This window comes from Ambystoma mexicanum, chromosome 2p (genome assembly GCF_040938575.1).
Source record: "Ambystoma mexicanum isolate Mex_15411 chromosome 2p, UKY_AmexF1_1, whole genome shotgun sequence".
Lineage (NCBI taxonomy): Eukaryota > Metazoa > Chordata > Amphibia > Caudata > Ambystomatidae > Ambystoma > Ambystoma mexicanum.
Genome location: NC_090923.1, coordinates 88,219,783 through 88,244,467, shown reverse-complemented (window position 1 = coordinate 88,244,467; position 24,685 = coordinate 88,219,783). Strand labels below are relative to the sequence as shown.

The window sequence follows — 24,685 nt, the reverse complement described above, 5'->3', positions numbered from 1 at the left end:
TATACAATATTAATTTTTGCTCCTTGCCTATTTGCTGCAAATATTGATTGTGGCACCCTGCCTATTGCACCAAATATTGACTGTTGCTCATTGCCTATTTGCCCCGAATATTGATTGTGGCACCCTGCCTATTGCACCAAATATTAATTTGTTGCATCCTACAGCTCAACCAACTACAGCATGTTTGCCCAGCCAACCTGGGTTCCAGAGTGCCGGTTGTTCCAGGATACACACCCCCTATAGGTTATCCAGCCTAAAGATGCCTTATTATGCTCCCCAGCTGCCAATAAGCACTGCAATAATCTGCCCGCCACGATTCAGTTTCTAATCCCCTAGGCCTAGAAACGCTTGCAGCCTAGGCATGGCTCCCATACCTCCTAACTCGAAGGACGTGCCACCCACTGCATTCCTACCCTCCTTTCTCAGCCACCTGACTAAGCCCCACACCCAGATTCTCCCCACCTCCTCTCACACCAGGAATAACACCACATACAAACCCTGCATTCTGAACTACCACACTGAGCCCAGTCTGCACCTTACATGCCCTATACCACCGCTATCAGGAACCAACTAATAGGCCTGCGCACAGCTCATCTCGCTATTAGTAATAAATGTAAGGCTCTCACCCCCCCAACACATGACACCAACCACACCCCTACACTCCTCACACCACCGACAAAGTGTACCATATCCTACCACCTAGACCACCAAAGGCTAAAGCGAACACTGCTACCATACCTATCCAATGTACCCTTTTAAACGTACGCTTGCTCCCAGCACACGCCTCTGAGATTTGTGACTTACTCACTAAACTTGATCTTGATGCTCTCACTATCACAGAATCTTGGCTACACGAAGCAGCGGGTCCAGCCAGGTCAGTAGCCCTCTGTTATGTTGCAAGGAGAGAGTCACGCACATTAAGAAGCTGCAACTCTGGTTCTTTATTTAAGGTTTGCACAGATAAGGTTTAAGCCACATACATAACGGACCCCAGCCAGGGAGACTCGGCATCAGCCGCCTCTCATGGAATCAGAATCCCCTTCCACACCACGCTCCAAGTTCCACTGTGGCACCTGGCATTGGGGCCTGGTAACTATGTACACACTACAACCTAGCAACTATGAACACATGCCAGCAGGCCTGGTGGGCTAACTTGAGTAACTATATACAACTATGTTGGTGCCTATCCAAGCACTCATTCATACACCGTTACAGGCACTCCTAACACCCTCCCACCAGGCTACACCCTACACCGGCAGGACAGACTGCTCACCAAAGGAGGGGGAGTAGCACTCGTAGCTAAGGATTCCCTATCAATCAGACAAATCAATTCTCCATTAGATGGCAACGCTGATGCTCTGACTGTGAAACTCTCCCTCTCGCCTCACTGCACAATTGCCATCCACATCATCTACCGGCCACTTGACCCACTACTGGACTCTCAGGAAAACCTTCTCCATCTACTAGGCAATAATCTGAAAACACAACTAAATCCTTACTACTGGGTGACCTAAATCTTGGCCTCAATGATCCAAAAGACCAGCAGGCAAATCTCTTCCCAAAGCTCTTCATGACTTGGGATTCTCCAACCCCACTCACTCCAAAGGATGCACTGGGTAGTGGACCATAACTGCAATGTAGACATCAGGACACCCTCTGCCCTTGAACAGACCACCACCTCATTCATTTCTCCATCCCCTCCACCATCAAAAACCATTAGCCCTAACACTCCCTCAACACCTAGATGTGCTCGTAAAATAACGAAAACCACTATCCTGCCGTTCTTAGAGATTCCGGTCCTCAAGCCTCTGTTCTTCAAGCACCCCCTGGCACTGGTAGATCTCTACAATTTGACTATTAAAAATGCAATTCAGGTCAATGCCCCTCTTGAAAAAAAGAAAGCTGAAAGAAAATGACATGCCAACTCCTGGTTCACCACTGAACTCGAGGAACTACGCACCCTCAAGTGCACAGCGCTCACCGAATGGCAATCCAATCCACAGGACATCACCCTACATGCCTACAAGAAACTCTCCGCCCAACACAAAAAAGCCATCACAGCAGCTAAATCCGCTTCCTACAACACCAGAATCGCCAAATCTGAATCTAAAGAAATGGTTGCCATATTCAAGGAACTGGCTACTCCAGCAACTAGCACCCAAGAACTCGTAAAAGACGAAAAGGAAGTGTTTCAGATGTGGCCGTTGTTTTACTATGCTAATGCTGTTGATTGTTCAGCTACAGCAGTGGCATGTCTGCGTTGCAACAAGAAAGGTCACTTTGCACGGTGTTGTAGTAATTTTGCAAAGAGTGTAGTGAAAGAAATAATTTATCAGGATGGTGAGAGTGGAGATGTTCTGGATGAAGGGGTTGCCTGGTCTCTGAGTGAAATAGCAGTGAAAATCGAGAAAGGGGAGACATTTTTCTTAATAGCTAAGCTGTGAATATGTTAGACTTGGTCAGATTATACAATATTGGATTACAATGTGTGGAAGAGGAGCTTCAAAGAAGAGCCCCTTTTTACCCCCGGAATCCAGGCGAGTGCATATGTTGGTGCATGGATAGAGTTTGTAGAGTACATTAGTGCCAATATTGAATGTCTAGGACAAAATACAGTAGAAAATATATATGTTTTAAATGGAGGCGGTAGTCTTCTTGGCTGGTTTGAACAACCGGACCTGAGAATTATCAATCCCAAAGTCACTGGTCACATAGCTGCCGTTGCAGGGTATTCCTCCAAACCAGAAGTTAAGTTCGATTGTGTTTTTGGAACTAACATTGGTTGTTTTAAAGGGGTTTTCCCACAAGATTAGTCTGAAACCTGAGGCTCCTTGCATTCCGATAGCTTTAAGGGAGGAAGTTTCCAAAGAAATTCAGAAACTGCTAGCTCAAGACATAATAGAGGAATTGGAAGCTTCAGAGTGGCTTTCGCCAATTGTCGTGGTACATAAGGGAAATGGCAGTGTAAGATTTTGTCTATTTAAGAGCATTGAATACATTTATGGTGGTAAACACAATTCAGCTACCTAATATCTGAGAGAAGATGGGCATGATGGCTGAGGCTAAATGTTTTAGTAGATTAGATCTAGCCTCAGCCTACCATCAGATATGCTTACATCCCTCATCCAGGGACTATACCTTGTTTATTACGCACAAAGGGACCTTCAGATACAAATGGATGCCCTTTGGATTAGTGTCAGCGACTGCGTTCTTCGAAGGCATGATGCACAAACTGCTGGGCGACATTAATGGGGTGTGGTTTTTCCAAGATGATATTGGTCACGTGTAGATCAGAAAAGGAGCATGATGATAGGTTGACAACAGTTTTGGGCAAAATTAGTGAAGTTGATTTAACTCTGTAAAAACGTAAGTGCAAATTTCGGGCATCTGAAATTGATTATTTAGGGCATAGACTTAATATGCAGGGTGTTGCACCAAAGGAGAGTCTTGTCTCTGCCTTTGTTGGTATCCAAGCACCTAAAGATATATGGGGTGTATTGTCTTTTCTAGGCCTAGTAGAACTGCAACTATACTTGTTGATAACATGCATGTTATTTGTAAAGCACACTGTACCAGAATTGGGGAGGAAGCAATTGAACTGGGAAAGCTGCTTTCTGAAATTCATGCTACTGAAGTAAGATTGGAGTCAACATTGGTTGGGTGGATGATCTTTCACCATTCCCAAATGGCTGTCTGCACTGTGAGTGTGCTGCAGAATAGGTGTACTGCTGTTATCAAGGTAAGAAAGACAGAGGCAATTTATTTCCCCCACTATCCCGATCTGTGCAGAGGGCCACTGTCGTACTCGCGTACGGGACCAGGCACTGGAAATAAGAGTAAGGAGAAATCTGACCACTTGCAGCCAAGACATGCCTAAAAAGAACCCAGAGAGGGTCTCCTCAATTGAGGGTGTCCTTTTCTACAGAGAGACCGTACGACACGTTTAATCAATGTGCAATTCAGTGCCTCGAATGAAAGAGCAAGTGCCATCACACAGACCAAGCTAGGAAGGAAGAAGAGAAAGTTATATCAGATGAAGGAAGCGAAAGATGGAATACAATGTGCTATATAGTTGAATCACTAACCTTGTATGAATGCAATTGGGACTTGGAATGTGTGACAAGTTCCTTTCAGGAATCCAGTACTGAAGATGGAACCTCTACCGGAAGGGATTGTAAAGGTTAGTAGATTAGTAGGGCCTGACCCGATGGAACAAGGAAGTGCTATTTAGAGGATGTAGTTCATCAGAGTTCAGATCTGCATAGCATCCAAATCCGTGAAAACTTCTCTAGTAATCCAATCCAGTAGGTAGGTAGGTAGGTATTAACAGCTGGGATTCTTGGGAAAGGTAATATAGCACTATCTTGGTGATGGAGGTAGGGGTTTCAAGGGGTTAAAGAAGGGAGTAAGGAGGGATCGAAGAGTAACATACAGGTGATGGAATCTGTGCTTTGGGGATATACCTTCAATGTCACCAGTAAGGATTAAGCGTAGTAAAACCAGGGACGTACAAAGTTCATTAAACCATGCAGCAGCGTTGAAACAGGCGAGGAGAGGGCATTCAGGTGGTCTGGGACATTCTGTGGTGGTTATGTGGATATCGAGGGTTGAACGATAAGGAACAAGCAAAAACAGATGGTCTGTGAATGTGCCGTGGTCGAGAGGAGGAGCGCACAACCGAGCACCAGGAAGTAGTCCTCTCCAGAGGTTCTTTAAGCAGAGCGTGGAAACGGCAAGGCGTACGAGCAGGAGCAACGGAAAGTCAAGGAGTTTCCAAATACTTAAACAACCAAAGGTAACCAAGGAACAATAGCCACAAACAAACTTCAATCAGAAGTGCCGGAATGGAATTCTGTGCAATTGATATAGTTCAAGTGGCAATCGGGTGACCATGTAGCCCGCGATCTTGCGTAGACGACGGGTTCACCAGGCAGGAGATGCGCATGCGCCTGCTATCACGTAGTTAATTTCATTGCCTAGACAACAGGACGTGCAGGGGCCTATACCGGTGCACACGCAACTGGGACAGACGCCATGGCAATTGCCACGGACGCGTTCTCAATAGATGACTCCTGGGAGGTCTGCGCCATGGTGAAGTCACGGCCAACCATGACAGCCAAAGACTATTGGAACCACTGGTTCATGCAATAGATATGGCTTGAAGCTTGCAGGAGGCCTTGGCTGGAATTGACACTCCAACAGAAGATGTAGAGGAAGGAGTGATCAGTCACTCTGGAACTTCGAATGTTTTCTTCAAGGTAATAAAAGGCTAAATCTGGTTAAATATGCTATGGAAGATGCTGTTCATTGAGGCTGCTTTGCCAGTGTTTTGGGAGGTGAAGAATAAAATGATGGATGCTTTGGTAGTTTTAGATGGAAACTGAAAGAGATTATAACTCTGTTGCAAAGGTGAGCATCTTTGGAGTGAGGAGGGCCCTCTAGGATAATCCGGGAAACACCATCAGCTCGAGAAGACCACTAACAGGAACAGCTGACCATACAGAGCTCAATTGCTATCAAGCAGTCCTATCCCCTGATCCCTCATGGGGTACTATCCACATCTGCGGCAGGGAGAGTGATATTGATCCTTGGGGTTCCTGATGAACAGAATGTGTTTGAGGAGTGTGGAGAATCCTGTGGATTCCCCACTAAGACACTGCCTAGAGTCTCCTCCCAAGTGGCCAGGAGAGGGCAGACGCTTCTGATTCCAATCAGGTGTACTGCGGGAGGATCTCCTAGGTGGAGACCAGGCTCAGGGAGGTGCAGAGATTGTGCAGGGTGAGGCATGGTATGGGTCCTTGGATGATAGTAAGATCATTCTCAGCGAGGTTATATCATCTTGCCATTCAGGTCAATCGCAGTCTAGGGTTAAAAGCAAACCAGTAAAATCTGGGACAAAAATGTATAAAGATGTTAACTTTCCAGAACAATTCATTTATACTTTTAAAACGCAATATCCTCCACGATGTCAAAGGTATTCTAATAGCAACGGTAAACAAATGACCTTTCCTAACCCTTCTGTCTCTCAAAGGACTAAATTTTCTAATTCCTCTCAATAATATTGTGGGAAGAAAATCCATTTTAAACCCTTTCTAAGAATTTGAGAAATAAAATGTTGCCAAAATAAACTGCAAGTTCCAGAATCCCTCAGGGACTGTGAAGAGGGCAGGCAGGCAAGCCTAATGGCTCTTAGCAAGGTCAGGCAATTGGTCCCAGGGGTCTGTACCTGAAACTTATTGGCCTACCTGACAGGCATTAATGGCTGCAGCAGGAAGAAGCTGGAGCAGGAGCTGGAAGCTCGGCAGAAGTAGCAGAGCACCACATTTTCAGTTCAAATGGAAGTGTGACCACAGAAGGGACGTTGGAGCAGAGGAAGAGCAGATTTCACCTGCAGGCTCTGAGTTGGTCCTGTGCTCACAAACCTGTTTGGCTGTGGCAGCATTGCAAGGGACTGGAAGCACCAGGCAATCTTTCCAGATATGCCTAATTGCTGTCAATGCACAGTTGATGTCTTTCACTCTCCCAAGGAGCATGTGTAGAAGCAAGCCGAGGGAAACTGGAGAGCAGGAGAGACTCCCTTGATGAGGCTGGATCGGAGACACCCGTGCAGCAGAGGGATGTGGATCCCAAGTGTGCCCGTATCGGTAGCAGGAGAAAAAACCAAGCCGGGAAGCAGCAGCAGCTGCCCGCAGTCGTAATTGGGAGTCGGAAAAGGAAGCTCTGTACACCTGAACAACAAATACCTTGCTGGTAACTGTAGCCAGCTTTAAATACACTTGCACATACATCTAAGCGAGTAGAAGTTAATCACAGAAGTGGGATGTCTTTTGGAGAAGAGAAATGTAACACGCGCTTATGTAAAACGCTTGCATGTAGTGAAAGCCTTTCTTTTCCCTAATATTAGAAATAACATTTTACTGAGCGGTCGCATGGCTATTCTTAACACTGAGAACGTTGCCAGTAGCTCAGTTGAAGTAGAACTGACTTTCCCGACGAGTTGCAAGCACCAATTAAAGAGGCCGCGCATGAGTCGATGCTTCCCGATACCTTGGCAGCTGAATGCTGGGAACGTGTCTCTTTGAAGTTGCAGTTCATAAATAAAAAATGCAGAATTTTGTTTTCAGTAAGAAATCCACATATTGCAACATATTAAAGGCTGAAGCAGAAGTCGTAGAAGTTATTGAAGCTGAGGCAAGTTATTGAAGCTGAGGCAAGAAAAAGTATTACCCAAGCCCATAGAGTGAACTCTATAAAAATGAATCCCGCTCAATTATGAGCTATACACCAGTGTTTTTAAGTTATTCTTACCCAAGACTCCTCCAAATTAAATGCGACAAGATCATCCAAAGCTGAAAGAGTGGAACAGCTTTGGGGTAACCATTGGAGGAAAGATGTTAAAAGAAGCTGTCTTACAATCTGCATGGCTGAGACTATTTGAAAGGAGAAGTGGTCTGAAAGCAAGCAGAAGACTTTGTGTTTGCTGCAAGACAGGCAAAGAGGATGCCCTTTCTTGCCATACAAGGGAGAAGAGTGCCTTGCTAACTTCTGGTTGAAGTTGCAGTTGGATCAGCAAACTTAGTAGCAGCAATAGAACTGTGGTTGTCCGTATTCTTGTCAGAATTGGAAGAAGCAGAAGCTGAAGCTAACTGGGGAAAGGGAGCCTGCGCTTTTAACATTTTTTTTTATAACACATTTTATTGCATTTTGTGCGATAATACTTTGCATACAAAAGGCAGAGTAGTACAATCTGATATGATCTGAATATAAGCAGACGTGGAGACACAGTTGGTGTGAGAAATAGGTGCAAACAGGCCAGCAAATGGCCGTTTGCGTATTAGTCTTTCTCAAGCAGCCTCAAAAAGTGACGTCATCGTTCGTGGCCTTGGCAGAATTGTGCAACAAAGCTCGTTGTCCATTCTGGATCTGAGTTATGTCTGTTCCCATTTACCCCAGATTCTATCTGCTTTGCCCGGACAGCCTCTAGCTTGATAGACTCAGCGTTCCATTAGGATGATGGCGTCCACATCTGACATCCATTGGTCATATTTCTGGGTAACTTCTGAGCCCCACAATTGTGCAATGTTTCTTTTGGCAATTCCTGTTGCTGACGAGAGAAGAAGCTTTTCAAAGCGAGACATGTCTACTGCATCTTCAATACCCAAAAGGAGGAGTTTAGGGTCTGTTGGGATCGGACGGCACATTACTTTAGTGAGTCTTTCGCTACACATATGCCAGAAGTGTTGTATGCGTGTACATTGCCAGAGGATATGATAGAAGGTCCCTTCTTCCTGTTTGCAACGTAGGCATTTGGGGTCGGTCGTTTTGCCCCAGTTATACAAAGCCACTCGGGGATAATATATCCTATGAAGAATCTTCAATTGAACGAGTCTGATTCTTGCGGAGATGACAGAGTCTCTAGGATACATCAGAGTCGAGATCCAGTCTTCAGGTAATATTGGGCCCACATCACATTCCCATTTCATCTTCAGGTTCAGCAGCTCTTTTGTGGCAAATGAGGAGATAGCGTTGTACATAGTAGACGTGACATTGTTGTGCACACTGTCTATGACTATATTCCTTTCCATAGGCGTACATTCCAGCATGTCCGCCATTTGGGCCCTATGTATGGTGAGGGCATTTTGTAATTGTCCATAGTGGAAGTGTTCAGTGTCCAGGAGACCATATGTTGCCACAAGCTTGGGGAACTGTATCAACTGATCGTTCACGAATACCTGCTGAATGGTCAGTATGCCGACTGTTACCCAGTTTGGCCATTTCGGGAGTTTGCTGAGGCTCGAGAGGTGAGCATTGTTCCAGATGGGTTGGACTGGGGTAATTTTGTTGTCCCATCCTAAGTGTTTGTGTACTTCCTTCCACACCAGGGCTGTATGTGCCACTATCGTGCGTTCAGGAGGGCGAGTCTGTTTACAGTAGAGGCTTTCAATCGGGGACATGCCGTGTAGCTAATTCAGCTTTTATATGGGGAATGGACGGGTCTCCGTGCAATATATCATTGACTGTCGCCATCTGTGTCGCCCAGTAGTAGATCTGGATGTTTGGAAGTCCTATTCCCCCCTCCCAGACTGAGCGTTGGAGAGTTTTGAGGGCAATCCTCGGGTGTTTCCCACCCCAAAGGAGTTTGTGTTGTTCCATCTATTCTACGGAACTCTTCAGTGGGGACATGGAGAGGGGCGTTTTGAAGGATGTATAAGAACCGGGGTAGGGCCAGCATCTTAAATAGCGCCGCCCGTCCTAGCAATGTCAGTGGCAGTGCTTGCCAGTGGACTGCATCTTGCTCGTATCTCTTAACTAGTGGATGCAGGTTTTGTTTTACATAGCTATCCCGCCCATTGGTGATTAGAATGCCTAGGTAGAGGAACTGAGTGGTTTCTACTTGATATGGGAAGCCCGATGCTGGTATGCAGTCTACCCCTTTAACTGGAAACAGCACAGATTTGGACTAGTTTACTCTGAGTCCACTGAAGATTCCATAGTTAGTCAGTAGTTGCGTGACCACAGGGCAGGAGGTTGCTGGGTCGCCCAGATATACTAAGAGGTCTTCCGCATAGAGGGATATCCTATCTTCCCAGTTCGGCCCCATCTGAAGCCAGTCCGTGGTGGTGTCCCGCAGGACGACTGCCAGTGGTTCCATTATCAGTGCAAACACCATTGCCGAGAGCGGGCAACCTTGTCTGGTTCCTTTCCCTAATCGGATATTACGTGAGGGCCACCCATTTACTCTGACCTCCGCTGTTGGATTGTTGTAGAGGAGTTGCACCCATTTTATGAACGGTTCCCCAAATTGCATCTTGCGCATTATTGTCCATAAGGCCTCCCAGTAAACTGAATCGAATGCTTTTTCGAAATCTATGGCCAACAATGCAAGTGATTGTTGCAAAGCAGGTGCTCTCTCCAGCGCCAGGTGCAGCCTGCGAATGTTCATTCTCGTGGACCTTTGAGGCATGAAGCCGCATTGGTCAGGGTGGATCACTGACGTAATGACCAATTGCATCCTGTTGGCTAGTATTTTGGCTAGTATTTTGGCTTCACTGTCGATTAGGGATATGGGTCGGTAGGAGGTGCATTCCTCGGGGGGGTTTGCACTTTTTGGGGATTACTACGATGGTGGCTTTACAGAGGTCTGGTGGGAGTTCGCCCTTGGCCAGGGAGTGTTCGAACATGTTGAGCAAGTGCGTGGGTATATCTAGATGGTTCAGCTTTTTCCAGATGTCAAGTAGGAACCCATTGGTACCTGGGGTCTTGCCTGTTTGGAGTTGGGCAATGGCTGTTGATATTTCGTCAGCCGTAATTTTGTTGTCTAGAGTGGTAGCTTGTTCTGTGGTAAGTGTTGGGAGGTCAATGCTGTTCAGTATGGTGCTGACTGCAGCGTTGGTGGGGGGTTTGTAAAGGTCCTCGTAGAATTCTGCAAAGCGCTCTGCAATCTCGGCATCGGAGTAGACAAGATCCATATTCAAGGTTCTGATGCACTTCACCTTCTGTTGTCCTTTTGTCGCGCTTTTCCACCCACGCGAGCATTTTGCCTGCTTGTTCTCCCGTCTCGTACAACCGTGCTTTCATAGCAATGTGTGCCTTTTTGGCACAGTCTAAGGCTAAATTGTGGAGCTTCTGCTGTGCCATTATAAGGATCTGTTCGTCTCCGGGGTGTCTCTGGCAATGTGATCTAATTCCTTGGACGTGACTTCGCTTTCGGCTTCAGTGATTAGACTATATCTGGGGAGTGTCTATTTAGGTGTTGCAGTACCAGTCTTCTTTTGATGCTGGATCCTAGCCCATTCACGTTCCATGACAGGAGTTTGAGCCTTCTCTGGGCTGAATTAGTCTCAGGTGCCATTGGCTGTTTGGGGCGTAGATTTGCGCATGTGTTTCCTCGATTGTATACGCGGCAGTTGTACCGTGTTTGATATTTACAGCGTACTCATCTTGCCCTTGGATGCTAAACATTGAAAACAGAAAAAAAGTCATCCTCCACTCCTCCCACCCCATACTCCACCCCCAACTGAAGCATCTTTCGACCCAGTATGAAGGATGCCGCCGGGGGTGGGTAAGCAGCGCACAAACGTGTCCCCTCTGTCGCAGTAGTCGGATCAGCGCCGTATCACCCCTCGCCTCGCCTCGCAGAGCAGCCAGGGCACAGTTGGTCGTGCAGTGTCGCCTCAGGGGCGGGAGCGCTGGTACCACAACACGTGCGCCGGTTCGCACAGGGGGCCCGACCCGTCCCTCGTGTTTACAGGCACCAGGAGGATCGGTTTCGCTGCCACAGGCGGTCCCCAGACACCAGGGCAGGCTTGTGTACACCTCACTGTGGCTCGCCTTCCGCTGCCGCGTCTTAATCTCTCCGTCCTCTGCTTACATCGGTCTCATGGCGGCCATCTTGGGAGCGCTGCCCGGCGCGGGGGCCGCGGCCACAAAACTACAATTCTACAGGATCTTACAGCACCTCCGCTCCGGTTTTCGTCTGAGGTCGATGCAGCATATAGTCACACAGCTGTAGGAGAATTTTAAGCCATCTGGGGTGGATAGATGCGCAGGATGGATGCAGGATTCGGCTGGCGGCACAGGAGCAATGGAGGTTTACGTCTCCATCATTCGGCAGTCGCCCCCCGTGAAGAGAGGGCACACCTTAAGTAGAAGCATCCTGACAAACTGTGAATGCAAAACGCTACAGAAGTTGAAAGTAGAGAAGTTGATGCAAGCAGAAGTGGTACTATTGTCTTCAACTTTACCTATTCTTTCCTGGAAGGAAGTCCTCCATGAAACCCCATTGGTGCTGTTATTTCTTTGTGGAACTGTAATAGGAGAAACTTTTCATCAAGCAAAGAGACGTAAGCGTCTCATTACCCGAGGAGATTCGTATTGCTGCATATTCTGCCTCCTGAGATGCCATGCTACAAGAATATATTTGTAGCCTCTATGCTGTGATCCTGATGCCAATTGCCACCGTTAGCCACCACGAGGAGTTTTGCACCTTCAAAGATGGCCGCCTGCTATATTTCATCGACCTCCAGTGCTTAACTGAGCCCAGCTGACTATGCTGAGTACCGATTGGCTACTGATCTTATCACTGCCACCTATTGTGAGCCGGTAGGCGAAGCCGGCCCACTCCTACCAAGGCCCAGGGAAACCAGGCCAATACCTGTCCTTGCCTGTCCCAGCCTTCCTCGCCGTTCGCCCAGAACCTATGCCCGATTTCTGGTCCCCTGCCCCTGTGACTATCCGCTTCGTGTGTGGAGCCCTTGCTAAGACGAACTGCCAATGACTCTTTGATATGAACAAGTCGCTGTAAGTCTCGTAACTCTACTATTGATCACTTGCGTTACACTGCCTGTTTTCACCTTTGCACCTGTGTCTATCTTGCAGTAACGCTCTGTACTTTTCACATCTACCGTCTATGTGCACCTATTAAGGTCTGCCTTCTTGCCGTGCACGTTCGCGCCTTTCCTAGCCCTGTGCACACTGATACCGCTCCTTGCACGACCGCCTACTCATGGCCATGACCCAATCTTTTGCATCAGCTGTGCCACTGATCCAATGGTAAACGCGATTAATTGCTGTCATTCGAATATGTGTTATGATTTTATGTGCCCTGTTAGGCCCTGTGATCCTTACTTGACTGCCATATACGCGTGACCCGTTGCATTTGCGCCTTCCATTTAGCCATATCAGCACTTCCCCATTTTACCCTGCATGCCTTCTACCTATGCTGAGCCCCAATTTCCACGACTGCGTTGCGTAGCCCGGCCCACCTGAGCGCTGGTAACTGCCCGAGCCAATACTGTGTTTAGTGCTTAAATTGCTGAAATACTTTGCCTTCGATGTCTGTATGCTCTGTGCCTGCATGCTCAGCCCCACTTACACATTGTATTATTCTAGGCCGACCTACTGTGTGCCTGTAGTTGCCTGAGCTACTATTTTGCCCAGTATTATATCATCACAGTACTGTATCCTATTTTTGCCTGTATGTTCTGTTCCCTGTGATTCATGCCCAGCCTTTGCTCTCACTCTGATATTAGGCTGCCCCCGTGCTCTACTATCGCCCCCCTGGAGGCTCACGAGTGCGTTCCACCCCTCCTGCTCTGGCATCGCCCATACCAGCTACTATGCTTGCCCAGAGTACCATTACCTGCACACTCTCTGCCCCACGCCTCACCCTTATCTTAGCAGCACTGTTTGGACTACTTATACACAGGTATAACACCATATTTGTAGCCTCACCTGCAGTGACCTGCCTACCTGCCCATCCCTATTCATCTTATGTATCTGAACCCGCACACAACATGTCTCCTACCCTGCATGTATCTTGCCTTAGCGGCACTTCAGGTAGCACACAGCAGAAACACACTATCTCAATGTCTACGGTTGATCATCATACCAACCTGTACCTCAATGACCCATCCCTTTGGCTCAAACACTTTGCCATGAAACCAACACCTAACCACCCTTGCATTGGCCCCATGAGGAACTTCAGACTTGGTTCCAGACTCTCCCATTTCTCCCACTGTCCTACCCTTACTAGCCTGCCTAGCAAACCTTTGCGCCTCGAGACTACACCCACTGCCCCTTGACACACACCTATACCTACCTCCACCATTACCCAGGATTCAAGTACCCTACACCACAGCCCATCCACTCCTCTTAAGGCTGCCCTTATCAACACTAGGTCACTCACAGCACATGCACTAGACATGGCTGACCTCATCACAACTCACGATCTGGACCTCATAGCCGTCGCTGAAACTTGGCTCCACGCCGCCTCAGGACCTCTTTTATCCCTAGCTACCCCTGATGGATACACTATTATTAGAAGTGACCGTAATACTGATCAATCCAAAGGAGATGGTGTAGCCGTTATACACAGAACCTCGCTCAATCTCCGCCTTGCCACTCCCAGCCAAATCACCTCAGCCAAACTACTCACAGCCAAGCTAGCCTTCACCGCTAACCAGACGATTACACTCCACATCATCTATAGACCTCCTGGTCCTCTCTCTACATTCGCTGAGGATCTATCCTAAATCCTCGCCAACAACACTAAGACTAAGTCCCAAATCATTATACTAGGGGACTTCAACCTAGGCTACCAAGACCCCAATGATGTCTCTGCCCACGATATCAACAACCTGCTACTCAACGCTGGTTTTGCACAATAGGTCTCCTCGCCAACTCATTGTTAGGGTAGGATTCTCGATTGGATAGCTGACCTAAACTGCAACACTATCATCGAATCCAACCAACCATGTCCCTGGACAGACCACCACCTAATTACTTTCAGCATCCCAACTAGAATCATCCACACTAGCACGGATATCGCACCTGCCACCACCACTAGAAAGAAGTGCAACATAACCTGTGCCAAATTACTCCCACTCATCCTCCCTGCTCTTAATGATCTCTCATCTCTCATCCTCCTGCACTGATCCCACAGTCTTGGTAGACACGTATAATCGGACAATGCTGAAAGCCCTTGATATTATTGCACCTGCCAAACTCAGAAAATCCAAGCCCCAAACCCTGGGCCCACCTCAACTCATGGTTCATGCCACAGCTGAGAACCTTACGCAAGGAAAAAAGGACCCTCGAAGCTCGTTGGAAAAGTAATCCAACGGAAGCTAACAAAGCTTGTATTACCGTAGCTACTCTAAATTACAAAGAAGCCATACTCCAGGCTAAAAAAGAGACCTACAATAAACGTATTGAAACAGCCCACTCTAACACTAAGGAGCTATTCAAAATCTTAAAGGAACTTGAATCCCCTGCCACTCCACCTGACACCTGCCACAAAGACAGCACTTGGTGTGCGAACATTCAAAAAGCCCTCCTTGGAAAAATCGCCACCCTCCAAACTAAAATTAATGATAAAAAAATCAGTCTGCAGGATAGCCTGCACCATAATACACCCCTGGTTAACATTAACGCCAACCCTGAATCCGTGAAACCATTCAGCTTCGCCCCCCTCTCAATCATCGAAGTTGAACACATTTTTAATAACCTTAAACCTTCCAATTGTCAGGGTGACTCATGCCCTGCCTCCATTATCAAAGAGGCCTCGCATAACCTTGCGCCCTTTATCACCACACCTTAAGGATGCCTGGGTTATCCCTCTCCTCAAAAAACCCACTCTGGATGCTAATATACCCACTAATTACAGACCGATCACCACGGTCCCATTCCTCTTAAAAATTCTGGATCGTGCTGCTTACTTACAGATCCAAGATTACTTGGAAACTAATAAACTCCTGGCACTGAGGCAATCGGGCTTCCGTTCATGATACGGAACTGAAACTGCTCTTTTAGACCTCAAAACCCAGATTGAAGACCTAAAAGACAAGGGTAAACTGGCTCTCTTACCTCTCTTAGATCTCTCCGCAGCTTTCGATTTAGTAAATCACCAAATCCTATGCCGCCACCTCAAAACCGCAGCCCACTTTTCAGACAAAGCCATAACCTGGATTACTTCCTTCCTTGCTATTGGATCCATGAGGGTCTTTTCCCCCCACCGCCACCGCTGACCCTTCACCAGTCACTTGTGGAGTCCCTCAAGGATCATGCGTGTCACTGACACTCTACAATGTGTTTACAAAACCCCTTTTTGACATTTTGGATTATCTGGGTGTCACTTATACTAACTATGCTAATGACACCCATATACTTATCCCTATCACAGGCGACCACAAAGCCGACTTTCTAGCCATTAACGCCATTTATCAAGTCATCCAGGCCTGGATGGCCCAACACGAACTGTGTTTAAATGACGAAAAGACTGAGCTTCTCATCCTTGGCTCCCACCAAAGACTCAGTAAACTAGATGTATCCTTTAAATCTTTCACTATTGATGGTAACACAATTAAAGTGGCTAAAGACACAAAAACACTTCTACATCGACTCTACCCTCTCACTAGCGAGGCGAACCAATGCAGTATCATCGGCTACCTCTTACACATGCAAGCTTATCACAGCATGCCGTCCCTTCCTATCTCCAGCCACACTACACTACACTACACTAGCCAGGACCTTGGTCCTATCCGAAATTGACTATTGTAATGCCCTCTACCTGGGCACCAACCAATGTAACATTCAGAACAATGCTATCAGAGCGGCCCTGAACTTGCCCAGGAACCTCAATATTTCTGACACCAGACGTAGTCTTCGATGGCTTTCAGTCTCCCAAAGAATCTCTTTTAAAGCACTTGCACTCACTCACAAAAGCCTCGCCAACCAAGCCCCTAGCCACCTAGCCAGCAGATTCACATCACACACATCTGAGAGACCTCTAAGAAGTGCTCAAACCAATTGCCTTGCTATTCCACGCTTCAACCTCCAGAGATCTGGTGGTCGCAGTTTCCCTGTCCTAGCTTCAAAACTTTGGAACTCACTACCTAATCCTTTCCGAGCCGAACCTACCTTCCCGGCCTTCAAGCGCAAAGTCAAAACCTGGTTGTCTTCCCAAGACCCGCCTGGACTGTGATCCTTAGCACATGAGCCACAAATTTTCTGCTAACAGTCCTCTGATACTTCCTTTTTCTGTAATCTGTATATATACTGTATCTCGTCTATAACTTGCACAATTTGCTTAATGTGTATCCTTTATACTTTTACAATGCCTATATATTGTATTCCTCCTGTATATTTTGTATAACTTGTAATATTTTGTATATTCTTTCCCAATGTAATGACTGTACATAACTCCCTGTCTTGTTTCTTTGCCTGTAACTAAGTGACGCGCTCGGATGCCCTGTGGCCTGGTGCGCTATATAAATAAAATATAAATACAAATACAAGAAGAGACATATGCCTGTGGATTTTTATTCGCGTGAACTTTTTGTTTCTTTGGAACTTTTGAAGACTTTGGTTAAGACTGTTCCTTGGAGGAAATTGACTTTGGGACATTGCTGGGGGTGCAGGATCTACCCAGGACCACTAGAAGTCATCCAAGACACTGGGTGTTTGGTAACCTTTTATTTTTGACGTTTTCGTGTTGCTTTTGAATGTGTATTGTTTAGTGTGAGGGTTCGTTTTGTGAATGCTAGGAGGTTTCCCTGTAGATATTTGAATGGTAGAGTAGGTTTAGTTAGGGTTTATTTTATAATGTTGAATATAATAAAATGTCAAATCTTGAGAAAACTAAATACAGCCGTGAGTCTCACATTATTGACTCCTCACAGGAGGGTGACTAGAGCCATGTCTCTGGAACTGGAGCTTTCTGGCGGTCCTCATTGCAAGAATGGCCAAGAGAAGTGTCCTGGAGGACATTTGCAAGCCACAGGGTAATTGGGGGGGGGGATGATGCTTGTGTGTGGAATTTGGGATGGGATGGCAAATTAGACTCAGAAGTGCATGGTTTTCTAATACGTGAATGAAGTATTTTTTACAAGACACCGAAAGCTCTGCAGGGTTCGCACACCTTTTTAATGATTGAAGCACACCAGAACATCATAGGGGGCAGCTGGTCCGGTCTGGACAGCGAAAGTTATTCTGTGTGCTTCAGAAATGTGTAGATTACCAACCACATCCTGGCAAAGAAAAATGAAAGGCTGCTGGTGAAAAACCTTTAGATTCACACCTCATCAGATCAACCTATTAATCTTTCTAAAGACAGCATAGTGAGGTACCATGCACTTTAAAATCGGATCCAGCCCCTGAAACAAATCCCATCTGCTATATTGGGATGAAAACATGTTGGGCAGTGTTATAGGAATTGCAATAAGATCTACCATTGGTGGAAGAATGTACCACTGTTCTTTTTTTTAACCTTTTTTTAAATTAATGTTTTTCAGTTATGTACCATCTATATCGAATGGTGCTAGGTTGTGCACTGAGAGGTGAATTGCCTTGTGATTATTATATAGATATGATTCATCATTTGAAAAATGAAATGGCCATGAAATGTTTGGTCATTTGATGAATTTATATATTTTTGCATTTATTAAAATACACTTGTCAACATAACATCAGGTGCTTAATAATTTCCATGTGTCTGAAGGTAATGGTTCCTACAACACCATTAAATGTAAGGGTAACTGAAGGGTGGTCACTTAGGTAATATTTCTCAAGTAACCGTATTTTTGACTAAGGTCAGAGAGGAGCTGTGAACATAGGATGTTTGGATAAACCCTGACACCTCATATTTCATCATATTGTTGCATAATCGGAGTCTGACCTAATTGCTCTTTGGCAGTAGTGTGGGGAGGTACGGGGGTGGATGGAGGGGGAGGGGAGACGGGATAGTTTCTTGACCCAACTAGTGTGTGTTTATTTTTTCTCATACAGGTGGACATTGTAGAATGTTCCCACTGTCCCATTCCTCCTTAATTCACCTGTCCCCCCCCCTGTTTTTGCATCCCCTCTTGCCTCCTGCTTCCCTTACCTTGCCTTCTACCTTTATTTCCCCTAGGTGGCAGACACTTATTTGGAGTTTTTAACTGGGTTAACCCCATTTCATTTATTGAAATTTGTGTCAATTGTGCATGTTTTGGTTATGAGCAGCATTAATGTTTTGCAACCTTCATCTGTCGAAATGCAAATTGGATAAGGAAAATCTGCTTGATAAGTGGTCAGAAGCTATTGGATCTGAAATTGACATTTGTAGGTGGGAAAATGCACGCAGAAATGTGCAATTGAAATCGCTACACCTAGGAGAAAGGGTTCGAACGAATCAAAATATTGAATGAAGTGTACTGGACACCACAGAGGCTCTACGAAAGGGGTTTGCTTGAATCCAACTTGTTGGAGATGCGAACACAGGGTTGGTTCATTTGAGCACATGATTTAGGAATGCAGTAGTTTGAGGGTTTTCTGGTACGTAATAACACTGACAATGAACAACGTTTTAATGCTGGATGTTGATTATGATTTGGAGGATGATCTTATAGAAGATCTATCATTCCCGCAGAGGTGGTGGTTCTACAGGGCTTCTTCGTCAGCAAAGAAAATTATATTGCGGGAATGAAAGAATTAGAAATTGCCTACTGCATCAGCATGGTTGGAGGACCTACATAGAATGTCTTATCTAGAAAAGGTGATTTTGTACAGGAATAAGAAATGCAACCTGCATGAATGAGATTTGGGGGAGGTTTTTGGAGTTGTAAATAATTGTTCTGTTCAACAAGTTAGTTAGAGAGGAGGAGGGGTATTGATTTGTAATGTCTTTGTCAATTCTGAATTAATATTCAATAAAAATATGAATACAAAAGAAATGTTTTGTAACATTTCCTAATAAGCCGATATTGGTTAAAAATGTGTTTTTCGCTCTCAAGATGGCGGCCGTGTGCGGCTGTCTCTCCCGCCGGGCCGCCTCATTAAAGGTGCAAAATACAGCCGGCAGCAGCCCATTCTGCCGATCGCATTCCTCCCACTTCGGCGGCCGGGGGAGTTGAGGTGTGTGGCCCTCGGGGACCCGGGTGGAGCCCACGGGAAAGCGGAACGAGGACGTGTGCTTCCCATCCCCCCCACTCTCCGGCGCGGTGGAGGAAACCCAGCGCTGCGGACCGGAGGACTACAGGGACCCCTCCGGCTGGAGGCAATCATCCTGGTGCTGAAGGGGGAAACGCCAGGAGCGGGATCGCTCGCGGACGAGGCCGGTTCGGCCCGGAACTAACCCCGGGGGAAGAAACGGGGGGGGGGGAGGCGCCTCCCGACCAGCGGGGAGAGTCCCTCCCGCCCATGGACTTACGGCGGCGGGGATCCAGCGTGAGAAGCGCCTGGAGAGGGTTGGAGTGAGCTCCCCGCTGTGCGTCCCAGGAAGGGCCCGACGCTCGCCGGGATCTGAAAGGTGAGCATGGACACGGAGGTGGGGCCCCTGACGCTTTCCTGGGCCCAGACTGGACGTTGGAGACGGCGTTCTCCCGCACATGTTAGTGATCAGGGTGTGGGGTGTGAGTTGGCAGAGGCTCCAAGGATCGTACACAAGGAGCCGGTGCAGAGTGGATGGAGCCTGCCCTCCCTCCCCCCCATAGGATTGAGATCTCTCCCGACTGCGTTCCTGCCCTGAGTGCCGGCGGAGGGGGTCGGAGAACTCCCTCATTATGACTGGGGTAAGCAAAGCCCAACCTGGTGGCGGCCCTTTGGGGGAGCTAGCTTTGCGCTGGGCCCCGGGGGATTGAAACTGGGGCCACGGGGGGATTGAGGTTGGTGGGGGCGGTGAAGAAAGAAGGATCATTACACCAGAAACTGCCCCACCCCCCGTACAGCATGTCAAGATCAAAGGGGAAGAGCGGGCCTCCAGCGGGACAATCCGCTGCTGCTAAACAGGATATGAGCCTGGTCCAGTTGTGGTCCTCGGATGCAGCGGTGCACCCGAAAAGAGCCGGAGCGGAGGGCCTCATGGCAGGGGATCCGGGACCTCCATGCGCCACTACCTCGAAGGACGAACTTCACGCCTGCTTCAAGGAACTACAAAGGACCTTCATGTCGCAGGAACAGTTTAGCTCCCTACGAGAAGACATGAAGCAGGCGCTGCAGGAGATTAGAGCGGACGTCTCCAAACTGGAAGAGCGGACGGATGCACTGGAGAGGTCGATACAAAGCATGGAGGAGGATTCTCTACAGAGCGGGCATGTACCACCTGGCGACCCTCACACACAATTTGGAGTTGCAATGTGACGACCTAGAGAACAGATCCCGGAGATCGAACATTAGAATTAAAAATGTAGCGATCTCAGTTCAGGATATGGACCTCAGATCTGCGGTCCAGTCGGTCTTCCGGGACATCCTAGGGGCTGACGGAGGAGATGAGAATTGATAGGGTCCACAGGGTGGGCCCGAAAAGCACCGGGGAGCGCCCCAGAGATGTTTTGGTCGCCCTCACCTCCTATCAGCAAAAGGAACAGATTTTGCGGAGGGCGTGGGATATTGAACACATCCGGATGAATCGTGTGGACATTCAATTGTTCCAGGACCCTGGCCTCGGTCACGCTTCAAAAAAGAAGGATGGCTCCAGTGATCAAGGAGCTACTTGCCCGGGGTGTCAGATACAGGTGGACATTCCTGTTCGGCCTCCCCTTCGCGTGGAATGGCAAGCAAAGAAGAGTGCAAACATGCGAGGAAGGTCTGCAGCTTATGGGACTGCAGGAGACAGGCGATGTGGAGGAATCTCAGTGGGGGGGGGGGCGAGACCGAGCGGAGGGACAGATCCGGATGGCGATCAGTACAAAGCATGAACGCATCACGCAGAAAGGGTGGTCGGAAGACAGGACCAGAAATCGCCTCCTAAGGAGTTGGACGGCCTAGGCCGTTGAGGGGTAGAAGCCCGCTGGAGTAGGTGCTGGCTGCTGTAGAACACGAAACAGGGGTTCAGCGGGGGAGAGCAGTCGAGCTGGTATACAGAAAGAGTGGTACATGCAGGGTTTAGGAGCCCCCGCTAGATTACTCCCAAGTATGCAGAGGGACGGGGGCGAGGGGCGACACGCCCCAGCTAAGTTATACACCTGGTCTCTCCTTGGGAAAGTTAGGATTCTTGGGGGGGAAGTTGGGAGTGGGGGGAGAAGGGAGGGAGGGGGGGTTAATGTTTATTCTTGTTGGGGGAGGTTTATGGGCGAGGAGGGAAAGGGAAGGGAGAGGGGATTGCCGGAGGGTTTCTCTGAGCTGGTCAGGTACGGGCGCCTGACCCTTCCCAATTTTTCAGGCTCATGGGTCCCCTGCGAATGATTACATTCAATGTGAGAGGGCTCAACCACCAGGTTAAGCGGAAAAAGGTAGAGGGCCTTCTGAAAAGAGAGGGGGAGACATTATCATGCTGCAAGAGACCCACATTAAACGTGGGGACAAGAACAAGCTGAGCTTAAAAGGATATGATCTGTTGGGGCAGTCCAATGCACTGGACAAGAGAGGAGTCCTTATAGCGGTACATAAAGGCCGGAACATCCCTCTTCTTGGGTCACTAATAGATAAGAAGGGGAGGTATCTGTTTGTGAAGGTCAAGATAAACGAGACTCTCTGCACGCTGGCAAATATATATGTCCCAAATACGGGGCAAGACGGATTTCTGAGGGAGGTGATTGGGAGACTGGAAGGGTTTGCGGAGGGGGAAATCATCCTGGGGGGCGATCTAAACCTGGCGTGGCACCCACCCATCGGCAGGAGTTCGGGAGCTGGGCGGGGACAGGCGGCACCCTCGAAGCGTCTCCGACAGCTGATGAGTCGCCTGTCGCTGCTAGATGTGTGGAGGGAGCGAATGCCTCAACGGAATGGCTTTGGCTTCACCCACTACTCACACGTCTATAACTCGATGGCACGGATAGACTATTTTTGGGTAACAGCAGGCCTCCTGGGGAGGGTCTCAAATATAGAAATTGGTCCGATATCGATCTGTGATCATGCCCCCTTGACGCTGGATGTGAACTGGTCCCTCAGGAGATCGGGTCTTTGGAAATGGAGGCACCCCCAGGAGATTATGCAGGACCCGGTGCTGGGAGAAGAAATCGGGGGGGGGGGATTAAGGAATTTCTGGCCATTAATGATACGGGTGAGGTAAAACTGGGAGTTGTGTGGGACTCCCTGAAGGCCGTCTTAAGGGGGCAATTTATTGCAAAGAAGGCAGCGAGAAACAAGCAGAGGCATGCCTGGGAACTGGGAAAGGGAGCTGGAGGCGAAACTGGCGGATATTCAGAAGGAATGTGTGAAAACGCCAACACTCCAACTGAGAAGGGCTATGAGACATGTGCAGGGCCAGATAGACGTTCTCCACACAAAAAAGGCAGAAAGGAGTCTGCTCCGCCTCAGACACTGGTACTATACTAAAGCTAATAAGGCGGATAAACTGCTCGCGAGACAGATACGGGCACTGCAAAAGAAGGGGCTGATTAAGACATTAACTATCAAGCCAGGAGAGCGGCTCTCTTCCACTTCTGAAATGGGGGAGGAGTTCAGGTCCTTCTACGAGGATCTTTACTCAGATAGACCAAATGGGAAGGCTCAGGATGGATACCTGGACTCCTTCCCGCTTCCCCAGCTGTCTGAAAGTGATAGGACTCTGTTAGAAGGGGACAAAAAAGAAGAGGAGGTGCGCTGAGCAATCAAGAGCCTCCAGACCGGCAAGGCTCCGGGCCAATATGGTTTCACTGCGTCTTTCTATAAGACATTCGCGGAGGATCTGATTCCCTTCCTTACCAAACTGTACAACTCCTTTGGAGAGGAGGGTAATCTCTCCCCAACTATGAATGAGGCGAAGGTTGTGGTCTTTCATAAAGCTGGGAAGGACCCTACCCAGCCGGGATCGTATCGTCCATTAGCCCTGATTAACCAGGATGCTAAGATATACACTAAAATCATTGCCCTGAGGCTAGCTCCACTGCTTCCTGATTTGATCCATGAAGATCAGTCGGGGTTCATCCCTGGCAGGCAGACTCACGATAACTTGAGACGCATGGCCCACCTGGTGGAGAAGGTGGGTATACATGACATTCCGATGACTCTTCTGGCGGTCAATGCCGAAAAGGCATTTGACCGAGTAGAATGGTCAATGCTATTCAAAACTGAGTCGTATGGGGTTTGGAGTCCACTTTCTCAAGCGGATTAGAGCGTCTTACAATATCCCTTCGGTTATAATAATGGTCAATGGGGAACTCACGGACAAGATGGAACCTTCCCAAGGCACGAAAAAGGGATGAACTCTATCGCCGCTGTTGTTTGCTATCTCCCTAGAGCCTCTATTAATAAAGATACAGGAATCGAGTGCAATAAAGGGGGTAAAGATGGCTGGGAGGCAGCACGAAGTGGCCGCTTATGCGGACGATCTCGTACTGATTATGGGGGATCCAGCCCGCACTCTCCCGGAGGTTATTAAGGTATTAGATGAATTTGGGGCGATAGCGGGTCTAAAAATAAATAGGAGTAAATCAGTGGCTCTACAGGTGATCGGAGACCCGGGGGGGAGTGAAGGGAGTAGTGGAGACGCTGGGGCTGAGCTGGGCGGACAAAGACATCAAATACCTTGGTATCCGCATAACGAAAGGGGTGGATGGCATGTGTGGGGCGATTTTCCCAAAGCTCCTGGGGGAGATTAAGAGGGACCTCGAGCGGTGGGGACCATTGGTGATCTTGTGGTTGGGACGAGTGGCGGCGATCAAAATGTCCATATTGCCGAGGCTTCTGTACTAATTCCAGGCCTGCCCTATAAAAATCCCCAGGTCCTTTTTCAAAGCTTTAACCAGAGTTGTCACCTCGTTCATTTGGAGGAAGAAAACCCCTACGATCTCGAGGGAGGTGTTAACAGCCCTATTAGCTAGAACACCTCTGCGGGACCTCCTGTGGAAGGATAAACGGCACAGGCACATTAACCTGGGTTTGAGCGTGGTGATGGGAGCCCCCCTTCGAGTGTGGGACGACTTGGCGAAATGTGGTGTTTTGACAACGGTGCCGGGGCCATTTACCCCTATGTTTGGGAACCCAGACTTCCCCCCCCAGGGGATAGAGAGGGGTGCTTATAGGGATTGGGAAGCAGCAGGGTGCACGAAAATAGGGGAAATGATGGAGGGCTCCGGAGTCCTCCCCTTCGAGGGGTGTATGGAGGTACTGAGGGTAAATAAGGCGGATAGGCTCAGATATGAGCAACTGAAACACTGGCTGACCTCACCCCCGATAAAATGTGCGGCCACCCGAGACCTCTCACATTTTGAGACCTATGTAATAACCAATTCCGGCACAACGAAGCTGGTGTCATCCCTCTACAAGT

General features: G+C 48.0%; 1 protein-coding gene across 2 annotated transcripts in view; it reads left to right on the top strand.

Moving 5' to 3' along the window:
- Window positions 1–24,685, top strand: part of WDR6 (WD repeat domain 6) — a 202,227-nt gene that overhangs the window by 17,335 nt on the left and 160,207 nt on the right. The gene's annotated exons all lie outside the window — the stretch shown is intronic.